This window comes from Dama dama, chromosome 18 (assembly GCF_033118175.1).
Source record: "Dama dama isolate Ldn47 chromosome 18, ASM3311817v1, whole genome shotgun sequence".
Taxonomy (NCBI): domain Eukaryota; kingdom Metazoa; phylum Chordata; class Mammalia; order Artiodactyla; family Cervidae; genus Dama; species Dama dama.
The window spans coordinates 26,114,313-26,129,695 of NC_083698.1; the positions used below are offsets into that span (position 1 = coordinate 26,114,313).

Sequence of the window (15,383 nt, forward strand, 5' to 3'; positions counted from 1 at the left end):
GTTAGAGGCCTCACACTTCCTTATTTTAAAATCTAAGGTAATCAAAGCAGTGTGGTACTGGCATAATACTGACATCTAGATCAATGGAAAAGATTAGACTGCCTAGAAATAAATCCTCACAAAATTTGGCTGATTGATTTTCTACAAGAGTATGAAACCATTCAATGCAGAATGGACAATCATTCCAAGAAATGATGTTAGGAAAACTGGATATCCACAAGCAAAAAATAAAAATTAAAAACAGCTAAAGTTGGACCCTTAATGTACATCATATGTGAAAATGAACTCAAAATGGATAAAAATGTAAACTTAAAAGCTTAGACTATCAAGCCTTAGAAAGAAACAAGGGAGAAAAACAAAAAACACTCCATGGCATTGAATTTGGCAATGATTTTCTTGGTTATGGTATTTAAAGCACAGGCAATGCAGGAAAAAATAGGTAAGTTAAATTTCACCAACATTAAAAACTTTTGTTCATCGAAGGCCACCATCAACATCAAAAGAGTGAAAATGCAAACAATGGAATGAGATAAAGTACTCACAAATCATCTATTTGATATGGAATTGATACCAGATAATCAGGATGGTGTGATCACGCACCTAGAGCCAGACATCCTAGAATATGAAGTCAACTGGGCCTTAGGAAGCATCACTATGAACAAAGCTAGTGGAGGTGATGGAATTCCAGTTAAGCTGTTTCAAATCCTGAAAGATGATGCTGTGAAAGTGCTGCACTCAATATGCCAGCAAATTTGGAAAACTCAGCAGTGGCCACAGGACTGGAAAAGGTCAGTTTTCATTCCAATCCCAAAGAAAGGCAATGCCAAAGAATGCTCAAACTACTGCACAATTGCACTCATCTCACACGCTAGTAAAATGATGTTCAAAATTTCCCGAGCCAGGCTTCAGCAATACATGAACCATGAACTTCCAGATGTTCAAGCTAGTTTTAGAAAAGGCAGAGGAACCAGAGATTAATTGCCAACATCTGCTGGATCATCGAGAAAGCAAGAGAGTTCCAGAAAACATCTACTTCTGCTTTATTGACTATGCCAAAGCCTTTGACTGTGTGGATCACAATACACTGTGGAAAATTCTGAAAGAGATGGGCATACCAGACCACCTGACTTGCCTCTTGAGAAAGCTGTATGCAGGTCAGGAAGCAACAGTTAGAACTGGACATGGAACAACAGACTGGTTCCAAATAGGAAAAGATGTCAAGGTTGTGTATTGTCACCCTGCTTGTTTAACTTATATGCAGAGTACATCATGAGACACGCTGGGCTGGAGGAAGCACAAGCTAGAATCAAGACTGCCAGGAGAAATATCAATAACCTCAGATATGCAGATGACACCACCCTTATGGCAGAAAGTGAAAAAGAACTAAAGAGTCTCTTGATGAAAGTGAGAGAGGAGAGTGGAAAAGTTGGCTTAAAACTCAACATTCAGAAAACTAAGATCATAGCATCCGGTCCCATCACTTCATGACAAATAGATGGGGAAACAGTGGAAACAGTGGCTGACTTTATTTTTGGGGGCTCCAAAATTATAACAGATGGTGATTGCAGCCATGAAATTAAAAGACGCTTACTCCTTGGAAGGAAAGTGGTGACCAACCTAGATAGCATATTAAAAAGCAGAGACATTACTTTGCCAACAAAGGTCCATCTAGTCAAGGCTATTTGTTTTTCCAGTGGTCCTGTATGGATGTGAGAGTTGGACTGTGAAGAAAGCTGAGTGCCAAAAAAATTGATGCTTTTGAACTGTGGTGTCGGAGAAGACTCTTGAGAGTCCCTTGGACTGCAATGAGATCCAACCAGTCCATCCTAAAGGAGATCAGTCCTGTGTGTTCATTGGAAGGACTGATGCTGAAGTTGAAACTCCAATACTTTGGCCACTTGATGTGAAGAGCTGACTCACTGGAAAAGACCCTGATGCTGGGAAATATTGAAGGCAGGAGGAGAAGGGGATGACAAAGGATGAGATGGCTGGATGGCATCACCGACTCAATGGACATGGGTTTGAGTAAACTCGGGGAGTTGGTGATGGACAGGGAGGCCTGGAGTGCTGTAGTTCATGGGGTCGCTAAGAATCAGACATGACTGAGCAACTGAACTGAACTGAACTGATACTCAGAATATATAAAGAATCCTAAAACTCAACAGCACAAAGAAGTGATTTAATAGTGGGCAAGAGACCTGAATATGTATTTCTCCAAAGATATACGAATGGTCAATAAGCACATGGAAAGATGTTGAACATCACTAGTCATCAGAGAAGTGTAAATCAAAATTACAATGATACCACTTCATACAAATTAGGATGGCTATTATTAAAAACAAAACAAAAAACATAAAATAAGTGTTGGCAACAATAAGGAGAAATTGCAACTCCTATGCATTGCTAGTGGGAATATAAAACAGTGCAACCACTGTGGAAAACTATGGTGATTCCTTAAAGAATTAGACACTGAATTACCATATATTACCAGTAATTAATTACCATAAATTGCTAGTAATTCCACTTCTGGATATATACTCAAAAGCATTCAAGAAGGGTCTCAAAGAGATATTGGTACACCCATGTTCATAGCAGCATTATTCACAATAGCCAAAAGGTGGAAGAAACTCATTGACAGATGAATGGATAAGCAAAATGCTTTGTAGACATACAGTGGACTCTAATTTAGCCTTTAAAATAAATGAAATTTTGACATACTTTACAAAATGGATGAAACTTGAAGACATTATGCTAAGAGAAATAAACCAGTAACAAAAAGACAAATGTAAGACCCCATTTATATGAAGTTTCTAGAGTAGTCAAAATCTTAAGAGACAGAAAGTAGAATGATAATTACCAGGAGCTGGAGGAAGGGAGAAGATATCATTTAATGGGTTAAGAGTTTCATTTGGAGATGGACAGTAGTAATGGTTGCATAACAATAGGAACAGACTTAATACCACAGAACTTAATACCACACTTAAAATTTGTGAAAGTGGTAAATTTTATATCATGTATTTTTACCCCAATTTTTTAAAAATTCTCAATTTTTCCTAAAACTCTTGCAAAATGTTCAGAGTTGGAGAACTCTTAAGGCGAATGAGAAACTAGATGAGCAGACTGGGAAGAACACTGGCAGAGTGTTCTCACTGATATAATACTCATTTACCTTTCGACTTCAGTCTTCCAAGTGAATTTAATGTCCAAATGTAAGATGCTGGGCTAAGAGTTCTGAAGGTAATAGTACAAATATATTGTTTCCAATATTCACACAATTTCCAACATTTTAATATAAATATTGTTTATTGCAGTAATTTTGATTTATATATATATATATATATATCTCACAAAGACCTTTATAAATAATGGATAAGAATAAATACAGCAAATATTCTTGTAGTATAAACACTTGACATCAAGCTTTTTGGTTGTAATCAGTGCCTGACATTGACCTTTTAATTGCTGAGGCATCCATTTCAAAAGATATCCATCATAAATAAACACACTGCCAGCTCTATAATATAATCACTAACAAAACAGTCAAATAAAGAATGAGGCCACCCCACCCATAAAGTTCTGTCTTTTAGAAAGCCTAGCATCACCTAGACCATTTGAATGACCCCACTTCTCCTTTCGTGCATCGTAATTCCTGCCCTGATGTCTTAAACTAGCCAATAAAGAAGAAACTTGCAAAACCCAAGCCATCCCAACCTCGGACCCTAGAAAAGGTCTGTGCAGTCCACCCATGACTTCGCTGTGTGCCTGCAGGCATGTGGTGTACCCGCCAGGACCTGTGAGCAATGAATCATTTTCCTCAAAGCTCCTGATGGTTTTTGCTGAAACGCATCCTGTGATCACAGTAAGAACCACAAGCGCCAGTTCACCCAAACCTTAGGAGAAACGTCAGTGGGGGCCTGCCACAGGTAATAGCAGTCAGGGGTAGTGTCCCAGGCATTCCAAGCTGAAAGCATCTTTATCAATAGTCTAGGGCCCACACAAGAATCCTTATCAGAGCCATTTGCATACCTGATTGGAGGACTAAGAAGATTTATTTTCTGTTCTCAAATACAGCACTACATTTTAAAACTTTCTGCTTTGCTTCAGTATTTCTCTAGACCAAATTTCCACATTAGAGGCTATTGTAAGAATCTCCTGGGCAAGTCCAATAAATTTTTATATAGGAACTCCATGACAAAGCAATTCCTAAACTACATCATCAGAGCTATTCAGTCCTATTCCCTGAATGATCACCTTCCCAGTCATAAAGCAGACAAGCAGTTAACCTGAGGAAAATTATTAACTTCATAAGGAATAGTACTAATACCACTAGGGAAAACCATGCATTAAATTTTAAACTCTTTTATCTATAGAGTAGTGTTTTCAAGCAGAACTAAGAAGGTAGAGATACCTTAAAATATTTGAAGGAAAAGAAATATGAGAGCAGCAGTTTTAGAAAACAGAAACTAGAACAAACTTCTACTTTAAACCATCACTGTAAAAAAAAATCTTAAAAATGGGAGTTGTAGTACCCTGTGGTTCTAAAGAAGACTCTTGGAAGTCCCTTGGACAGCAAGGAGATCAGTCAATCCTCAAGAAAATCAAGCCCAAATATTCACTGGAAGGAATGATGCTGAAGCTCCAAAACTTTGGCCACCTGATGGGAAGAGCTGACTCATTGGAAAAGACCCTGATGCTGGGAAAGATTGAGGGTAGAAGGAGAAGGGGGTGACAAAGGATGAGATGGTTGGATGGCATCATTGACTCAATGGACATGAGTTTGAGCAAACTTTGGGAGACAGTGAAGGACAGGGAGGCCTGGTGTACTGCAGTCCATTGGGTCGCAAAGAGTCAGACATGACCTAGTGACTGAACAACACAACAATGTAGTACCCTTTTGATGTGATTAATAATTTTTCTTTTAGTAAAAATCAAATCCCTTTCCTTCCTGCTCATCTGCACTCAATCAAGAATTTTTAGTAGAAAAAATTCCTTGTATCCATTTATTCACATAGAGAAAAAATGTCTATGGTCTATTGAATGACTTCATTTGAAGCCAACCACATTGAAAAGAAACAGTCTTGCTTCCCAAGGCTCTAAGAAGTTGTGAAGCTTGTGCTGATTAATATATGATAGATACAACACCACTGCATATTAGCTGGGTATTACAAAGACCTTCTCTCCTTGGCAGTTGATACAGTGGGGTTTTCCTGACATTAGAAGGAAGTACTGTCCGGAATGTTAATTCAATAACTATGATAGTTGCAAGCCAAATCATATCAAGGGGTAGTTTAACTGGGCAGCTGCTTTGGAAGCCAACTATAAAATGTACTAAAATATCACTGTGGAAAAAAAAAATAGTTATATGATGCCAGCTAATGCCGATTTCCACATGGGACTTCTTACATAATTGGCAAGAGGTCAATTGGCCCTGATTTCCCTGAAACAGATAGCATCCAAAGTGGAAATAACAAACACTCTCACCCTCACTGGCCTCTCTCTATTGAAAATTTTTGCCACACGTATGTGTAGGCTGTTCAGTGCACTCTAGGTATTAATTCTGAGGATCAACAAAGCCATAGTTTTCCAGCAGTCAGCAGCCTCAGGGCAGGTGACCAGGAACAAGTGATTTAAATTTTCATTTAAAAATGGAAACCATGTAATTGTCTCCAAAGAATATATTTAGTTCAGAAAAATCATAAAAGAAAATCAAAGGAGAAAAAATCAGAAATACCTTGTCTGTGCAGAAGCTGAAAGTAGAGCAGATACTGGGAAAGAAAATATAAACTTTATCTCTATCTTTAGTGAGTATGAGTGACTGATGCTATATGATATGAGCAATGAGAAGTTTGTGAAACAAAAATAATCTCAAATAATTTGAGATGATATGTAGTATTCTGTCCAAGTAATATATTCCTAATTATGAAGATAAAAAGTATTAACAGAAAACTGATTTACCTCTAACTCTAATAAAGAAATGTTTTAAAATAAATACAGGAATAAACCTATCTGAAATAAACCTACCTAAGAGACAAAAGACCTATATGCAGAAAAGTATAAGACACCGATGAGAGAAATTAAAGGTGAAACAAACAGATGGAGAAATATATCATGTTCCTGGATTGGGAGAATAAATACTGTTAAAATGACGACACTACCCAAAGTAATCTACAGATTCAGTGCAATCCCTATCAAATTACCAAGGGCATTTTTCACAGAACTAGAACAAAAGAAAATTCACAATTTGTATGGAAACACAAAAGACCCCAAATAGCCAAAGCAATCTGGAGAAAGAAAAGTGCAGCTGGAGCAATTGGCTCCCTGACTTAGATTATACTACAAAGCTCCAGTAATCAAGCAGTGTGATACCAGCACAAAAGGTAAAACATAGATCAACAGAATAGGATAGAAAGCCCAGAGATAAACCAGAGACTACAGCCACCTAATCTTTGACAAAGGAGGCAAGAATATACAATGGCAAAAAAACAGTCTCTTCAATAAGGGATGCTAGGAAAACTGGACAGCTACATGTAAAAGAATGAAATTAAGAGACTTCTAATACCATGCACAACAATAAACTCAATATGGATTAAAGACACGAATGTAAGGTCAGACACTGTAAAACTCTTAGTGGAAAACATAGGCAGAACATGCTTTGACATAAATCACAGCAAGATCTTTTATGAGCCACCTCCTAGTGTAATGAAAATAAAAACAAAAATTAACAAATGGGACCTTATAAAGTAAATCATAAACAAGACAAAAAGGCAAACCAGAATGGGAGAAAATATTTGCAAGTGAAGCAACTGACAGAAGATTAGTCTCCAAAATATACAAAAGCTTATGCAACTCAACATCAGAAAAACAAGTCAGTCAAAAAATGGGTTGGGTGGGAGGCTTCCCTGGTGGCTCAGTGGTCGAGTCCACCAGCCAATGCAGGAAACACGAGTTCGACCCTTGATCCAGGAGACTCCACATGCCACAAAGTGACTAAGCCTGTGCACAACTATTGAGACTGTGCTCCAGAACCCGGGCACCAAGACTGAGCCCATGTGCCCCAACGACTGAGGCCTGCTTGCCCGAGAGCCTGTGCCCCACAGGAGAAAATGCTGCAACCAGAAGCCTGCACTCTGCAACTAGGGAACAGCCTGCACAGCAGTGATGACCCAGCACAGCCAAAAAGAAATGATTTTTTTTAATGGGCAGAAGACTTAAACAGACGTTTCTCCAAAGACATACAGATGTCCAATAAACATATGGAAAGATGCTCAACATTGCTCATTATTAGAGAAATGCAAATCAAAACTACAATGAGGTATCATCCCACACCAGTCAGAATGGCCATCATCAAGAAATCTACAAGCAGTAAATGCTGGAGAGGGTGTCAAAAAAAAAAAGAAACATTCTTGTACTATTGGTGAGAAAGTAAACTGATCCAGCCACTATTGAGAAAAGTATGGAGGTTACTGAAAAAAACTAAAATAGAACTAGAGTATGACCCAGCAATCCCATTATTGGGCATATACCTGGAGAAAACCATAATTCAAAAAGACACATGCACCCCAGTGTTCACTGCAGCACTATTTATAGTAGTCAGGATGTGGAAGCCACCTAAATGCTCACTGACAGATAGATGGATAAAGAAGATATGGTACATGTATACAGTGGAATATTACTCAGCCACAAAAGAAAGAAATTTGGGTCATTTGCAGTGATGTGGATGGACCTACAGTCCATCATACAGAGTGAAGTCAGAGGAAAACAAATATTGTATATTAATTCATATGTGCGGAATCTAGAAAAATTTTATAGATGAGGCTGTTTGTAGGGCAGGGATAGAGATGCAGACATAAAGAACAGACATGTGGACAGAGCGGGGAGGGGAGGGTGAGACAAACGAGGAGAGGAGGAATAGCACATATACACTGCCATGTGTACAACAGAGAGCTAGTGGGGACCTATCCTACAGCACAGGGGGCCCAGCGGTACACGGCGACGACCTAGACGGGGGAGAAGTGGGAGGCAGGCTCATGAGCAAGGGGATGTATGTATGCATATAGCTGAGTCACTTCATTGCTCAGCAGAAGTTAACACAACATTGTAAAGCAAGTGATTATATTTAAATAAAAATAAAATTCAAAATACATATTTAAATAAAATATACAAAATTAAATAAAGCATATAAAATATTTGAATAAAATACTGAAACATTTTAAATCATTTTGAAGTGACCCTCACTAATTCTTCTAGGACACCCACAATGTCAGTCTACCCCTAGTTGTGAGAATTGATGTTATAAAACACCTTTATTAAATGCATGTTAATGCAAAAATAATAGCTGAAACTATTAAAATATGAGTAGGAAACAGCTAAATAATCCATACTCTTCTTGAATATCGACTTTGCTGTTCTAGAGATTTTTGAGATGGGACTGTAAGTTTTGGCCACCAAAGTATCACTTACCCTACTCCCATTTCAAAACTGAATGTTTTCCTAAGCATCCAGCACATAAATAATTCATGTTTCAGCAATGGCCAATCAATAAAAGGAAAATGAAAACAAATTGCATAAAACCTCAGATATAGAAAACAAGAAAAAATAAGCTACAGTTTATGACTTTGTCAATAGGAATTCAGCAAATGATGTGCTACTTAATAAGATGTAAGTACTTCCTCACAGGGAGTTACTCCCCAGGTTGGATGATAAGGGCAGAGACACAGCCTCTATACAACCACTGTAAATATCTTTTGGTTGGGTTACCTCAGACAAAAAAAAAAAAAAAAACTTATGCTGCTATGGGAAGCCTTCTCTAATATGTTCCCATTAGACCTTCAGGCTCTCAGAGTTCCTCAGTACTAAAGATAGATTTTTGAGGTACTGGTTGTTATTACTGATCAGGAAAAAAAAAAAAAGATGTTGTGGTATGATTGTAGAAAGGGTATGAAAGAAAGCAGGATGGTGGACAGGCATGGGTGGCAAGAACTGGTTGGTTAATCAGGGTGCTGTGTGGAGAAGGCAGTAACTGTTATATATAGAAGGGTTTAGAAGACCAACTTTTGACTAGACTAAGCCCAAATTGTCAGGACTCTTTACACCAAAAGGATTCACAAACTGCAGGTTTAGAGAGGCCAAGCTGGAAGGACGACACTATCACAGAAAGAAATAAGTTTTCTTGACATAATAAACATTAGTAAAACTAAACACATAACTGGATTCTGAACTGGAGAACTTTTCATCCAGAATGATGGAGACAGGTTGGAAGATTTTCACACTGGGGACAAAGATATCATATGAACATTAGGGAAAACAATCAAAATGATCAAATTTTATATGAAACTTTGTCTAAGTAATGGATATAGAGAAGTCTTGTCATATTCCTACATGTCTTTTCCCACATGTAGTAATTAGATTTTTCAAGTTTTAGAGAGAATCACAGCAAGCTATCTTTCACCCCTCATAATGTTCATTGGCTTCACATGTTTTCCTGTTTTAATCCCTTGGAAAAATCATATGTATTAAGGCTATAACACATTTTACATTTTAGCATCAAAAAGTGAATGTAATTACTCAGAAGTTTAAAGCACTAACTTTAAAAAAAGACCAAAAATAAAACCTACCCTCCACAACCTTTGCCTAGTGTCTTATATATAATGTTAATAGATGTTCAAAAAAACTTGCTGAATAAACAGTCTCTTGGTTGTCTTAGCTCTTCACTGAATAATGTTTCGTGGCATGGAGCGAAACCCCTGTGGCATGGCATGTTTAGTCAGAGAGCTATTTTAACATAAAATCAGGCTAAGAGAAAGTGACAGAGCCATGTGTAGGCTTGTACCTCCCCAGGTCACTCACTTTAAATGACTACAATTCTCTCTGAATCTCTGTGCTTCATATGTCTTTTTGCTCTTTGAAAAATTTTATTTTTCTTTTTATCTCATACCTGTGGTCAGTTTATGTGATTTGATATTATAAAGGATGAACAGTCCTAATTTCTGCAATGCTAAACTCAGAAATGAAACTGTCAGTTAACTTATTTTAATGGGCTGAGGGTGGGGTCTGCTCTATATTTAACAGGACAGCTTTTAAAATATCATTAAAAATGGAATCTGTCTTTGTTGTAGCCACTATGGAAAACAATATAGAAGTTCCTTTAAAAACTAGAGTTATCATATGATCTAGCAAGCCTACTCCTGGGCATATATCCATAAAAGATGAAAATCTTAATTTGAAAATATACATGTACCCCAATTTTCACAGAAGCAATATTTAGAATAGTCAATACATGAAAGCAACCTAAGTGTCCATGAACAGATTAATGAAAAAGAAAATGTGATATATATAAACAGTAGAATAATACTTGGTCATAAAAAACAGTGAAATAATGCCATGGACCTAGAGATCATCACACTGAGTGAAGTAAGCCAGAGAAGGACAAATATTATATGATATTACTCATATATGCAATCTAAAAAGGAATAAAAATGCACTAATTTACAAAGAAGAAACAGACTCAGACATACGGAACAAATTCATGTTTACCAAAGAAAAGTAGGGGGGAGGGATAAAAGCACAGGATTAACAATTATATACCACTATATGAAAATTAGGTACGCAACAAGCATTTTTCTTTATAGCACAAAGAACTATATTCAGTATCTTATAATAACCTATAATGGAAAAGAATCATGGCCAAGACAGCAGTAGGTTACCTCTGGTAGCCCTGGACCAGGAGCCCCCATCCCCAGCAGCAGCAGGATGGTGCTGAAGTGGATCCAGAAGAAATTAACTGGCTTGCAGAGGGACCCTCCTGCTCATTGCTCTGCAGGACCTGTGGGAGATGATTTGTTCCACTGGCAGGCCACCTTCATGGCCCTGAATGACAGTCCCTACCAAGGAGGCAATGTTTTCTTCCTGACCATCCACTTGCCTACAGATTATCCTTTCAAGCCCCCAAACATTGCTTTCACAACCAAAGTTTAACACCCCAACATCAACAGCAGCAGCAGGATCGACCTTGACATCCTGTGGTCCCAACGGTCTCTAGCACTGAGAGTGTCAAAAGTTTTCTTTTTCATCTGTTCCCTGCTCTGTGACACAACCCTGATGACCCTCTGGTGCCAGAGACAGCCCACACCTATAAGGCTGACAGAAAGATGTATAACACACTAGGGAGAGAATGGACACAGAAATATGCTATGTAAGTAACTCAGAGGTTTTATGGGAGACATTGTCCAAGAGAAGCTGAGCTGAGCTACTGGCTGAGCCACTCACAGAGCGTCATCTCTTCTGCAAACAAACGCTGGCTGCCCACTTTCTCCAACCACAGCATGTTGGTACCACTCTCAGCCATCGTGGTTTTGACACAGTCATGTCACTGATGCCAGATCAGTAGCCACTGTTTTGATCTGCAGCCTTCCTGACTTCTTTGGAATAGGCCCCTCCACCCTGACTCACTGTTCACCTCTTGAGGGCACCCGTGAGCCCCCCAGCCTGGCCTCACTCAGGCAGCATCGCTGGCAAAGGCGCCTCAGCCTGGCCCCTTCCCACATGCTCTCTGTCTCTAAAACTCAGTGCCAGCCTGGGGGTCTAGGACAGAGTGGGCAGGCTTTCCTCACATGCTATCTGCCACAAACCACATCCTGAACAGTCTCAACTCATCTCGGGAGTTCCTGGTGACAGCGTCACTGGGAAGCGGAGGCCTTGCCCCGCAGATCCCACCAGTCTTTCTTGTCTGTACCACATGCTGGCACTCTCCCCTCACACCGAGAAGCAGTAAAGAGATGTCAGGAGTTCTATTTAGTATAATTTTTTTAAAGTAATAAAACACCATGAGATAACTGGCCTTTTAGAAGGTCAAAATTATGAAACCTGGAATGATCTGGATTATGCTTTTCTATCTGATGAGGTTTTTCACTACCTCAACCTCCTACCATTCAGAGGCTACAGGAAGTCCAAGTGTGAGCCATTCATGTCCCAAAACACAGCAGGGAGGGGACTGCTAAATGGAAATAAAAATATAATTCATTCATAATCCTTAAAAAAGTCAGAAAATGTGTGTGTGTGTACACATGTGCATGTGTGCTAAGTCACTTCAGTCATGTCTGACTCTGGGTGACCCTATGGACTGTAGCCTGCCAGGCTCTTCTGTCCACGGGATTCTCCAGGCAAGAATACTGGAGTGGGTTGCATGCCCTCCTCCAGGGGATATTCCCGACCCAGGGATCTAACCCAGGTCTCACATCTCCAGCATTGTCAGGCAGGTTCTTTACCACTAGCGCCACCTGAGAAGCCCCCTATAATACACACACACACACACATATATATATATGAATAACTGAAAAATTGATGCTTTTGAACTGAGGTGTTGGAGAAGACTCTTAAGAGTCCCTTGGACTGCAAGGAGATCCAACCAGTCCATCCTAAAGAAGATCAGTCCTGGGTGTTCATTGGAAGGACTGATGCTGAAGCTGAAACTCCAATACTTTGGCCATCTCATGCGAAGAGCTGACTCATTGGAAAAGACCCTGATGCTGGGAGGGATTGGGGGCAGGAGGAGAAGGAGACGACAGAGGATGAGATGGTTGGATGGCATCACCAACTCAATGGACATGAGTTTGAGTAAACTCCGGGAGTTGGTGATGGACAGGGAGGCCTGGCGTGCTGCAATTCATGGGGTCGCAAAGAGTCGGACACGACTGAGCAACTGAACTGAACTGAATCATTCTACTGTACACCTGAAACACACAGTATTGTAAATCAGCTACATACATCAATTATAAAAAATTCTGTCTTTGTAGAGAATAGCTCAGAATTTGTTGGTTGCTTGTTTATTTGTTTGTGAGAGTTTGGTTTTACACTAGGTTTTAAAATGTACCTACATGCAATTGCTTTAATGGAGTAGCCAAAAAAAATCCCACTTATGTATAGTCTTCCAAAAACTCCTGGAGCAGCCTTGATTCCTATGAGATTCCCAATATGTTGGGAAGACGTGTTTATTTAATACTAACTTTTTAGTATTTATTTAGTATGATAGTAACTAAACTTATTTATGTTCACCTAACTAAAGTTTGAGTAAACTCCGGGAGCTGGTGATGGACAGGGAGGCCTGGCGTGCTGTGATTCACGGGGTCGCAAAGAGTCGGACACGACTGAGCGACTGAACTGAACTGAACTGAAGTGAGGCCAGAATTTCTCAATGTATTATAGCTTATGTCCCTTCTTTCCACTTTTTATACTACTCAATATAATGTAAGTAACTCAGTAAATTGAGGTCACTTTTAATAATTAAATAAGTCATGAATACAGGAATGGCAATAAGTGAGCAATTTCAATTGCAAACATTTACAGGTAACTTATAGAATGCCACAAAAGTGTTACTTGCTCAGTCGTGTCTGACTCTTTACAACCCTGTGGACCATAGTCTGCCAGGCTCCTCTGTCCAAGGGATTCTCCAGGCAAGAATACTGGAGTGGGGAGCCATTACCTTCTCCAGGGGATCTTCCCAACCCAGGTGGCGCTAGTGGTAAAGAACCTACCTGCCAATGCAGGAGACATAAGAGATGCGGGTTTGATTCCTGGGTTGGGAAGATCCCCTGGAGAAGCAAATGGCAACCCACACCAGTATTCTTGTCTGGAAAATCCCATGGACAGAGAGCCTGATGGCCCACAGTCCATAGGGTCACAAAGAATCAGACATGACTGAAAGCAACTTAGCACACATTATAGAATGCCATAATCTGTGCTAAGAATTTAACCCTTACAACCACATTATAGCATATGTCCCCAAAATAAATGATAATATTTCTGTTTTATAAATGAGAACATTAAGATTTAATTAACATACCTCAAAGGGTCCTAAATACCAGAATCTAAATTAAGTTCTTGAATATTATAATTTATTTATACCATGTGTCTGAAGCACATTAATAAATCGTTATTAGTAGGAAGTCTGAATGTCATTTAGGACCCTTCATACCTAAAACCTAGGTAGCACATGAAAATGGGGGCCAAAACATGTTCTCAATCAACTACTGCTATATTTTATACTTTGGTTTTATGTGCTATTTACTAATACTAGTGATTTAATTTGAAGAAGAATGAGGTACACTGCGGATATGAAAGCAACTCTCCATTGTCTATACAATATCCAATAATCTTTCCTTACTGACAGAGGGAAAGTTTAGATTGTTCAGATGGTGCCTATGCTATCTTGATCTCAGAGACTTGATTCTTACCACAGCCCAAGGAGTAAATCTCCCTTAGTCCAAAAAACTATAGTTATCTGATCCTCCTGGATCAGTTATTAGTTTGGAAGGAGTCATGTGAGCTTACTTCTAGCCAATAAGATATAAGAGGAAGTCTACTGAGCTGAGCTTCTAGAAAGCCTTGTTCTTCCTCAATAAAAAAGGAACATAGGGGAGACTTTCAAGATAGCAGAAGAATAAGACATAGAGATCCTCCTCCTCTCCACAAATACATCAAAAATACATCTGCACATGGAACAACTCCTACAGAACACCTTCTGAATGCTGTCAGCAGATCCCAGACATCCAAAAAGGCAAGTGAACCTCCATATAACAGGGTTGGGCCAAAATTATAAGAAAAAAAGGAACCGAGATGGGACCTGCACCTCTAGGAGGGAGCTGTGAAAGAGGCCAAGTTTCAGATCCCCTGAGGGTAGGGACAGGGGAGCTTTGAAACCTCAGAGGGGAGTGCAATGACAAGTGTATGAAAGGCAAAGTGGAGAGAATTCACCACAGAGATCAGTGCCGACTAGAACTTACCAGTCTGAGATCCTTGCTTCCATGCCCATTCTGTCAAGTGAGGGCTGGGTAATGAGGCTCAGGCTTCAGACACCAGGGAAGGGACAGGAGTTGACTGCCCTGAGGATACTCTGAGGAGGCTAGTATGCAGAGGGAGGAAAATTCCCAAACTTATTTAAGGGACCAACATCACTCTGATACCAAAACCAGACAAAGATACCTGAAAAAAAAAAAAAATTATAGGCCAATATCACCAATGAACATAGATGCAAAAATTCTCAATGAAATTCTAGCAAACAAACTCCAACAACACATTAAAAAGATCATACACCATGATCAATTAGGGTTTATCCAAGGGATGCAAGGATTCTTCATATACACAAATCAATGTGATTCCATATTCACAAATTGAATGAAAAAAAAGCCATATGATCATCTCAATAGATGCAGGGAAGGTTTTATTTTTATCATAAACACCCATTTATGATAAAAATTCTCCAGAAAATTAGCATAGAAGGAACCTATTTCAACTTAATACAGGCCATACATGACAAACCCACAGAAAATATTATCCTCAATGGTGTAAAACTGAAAGCACTTCCTCTAAAATCATGCCTATCACTATTA

At 39.1% G+C, this 15,383-nt stretch overlaps 1 pseudogene; it reads left to right on the forward strand.

Annotated features, from left to right (window-relative positions):
• The first annotated feature begins 10,377 nt into the window (after window positions 1–10,377).
• LOC133072768 (ubiquitin-conjugating enzyme E2 D4-like) lies at window positions 10,378–11,195 on the forward strand (annotated as a pseudogene).
• Window positions 11,196–15,383: the final 4,188 nt, after the last annotated feature.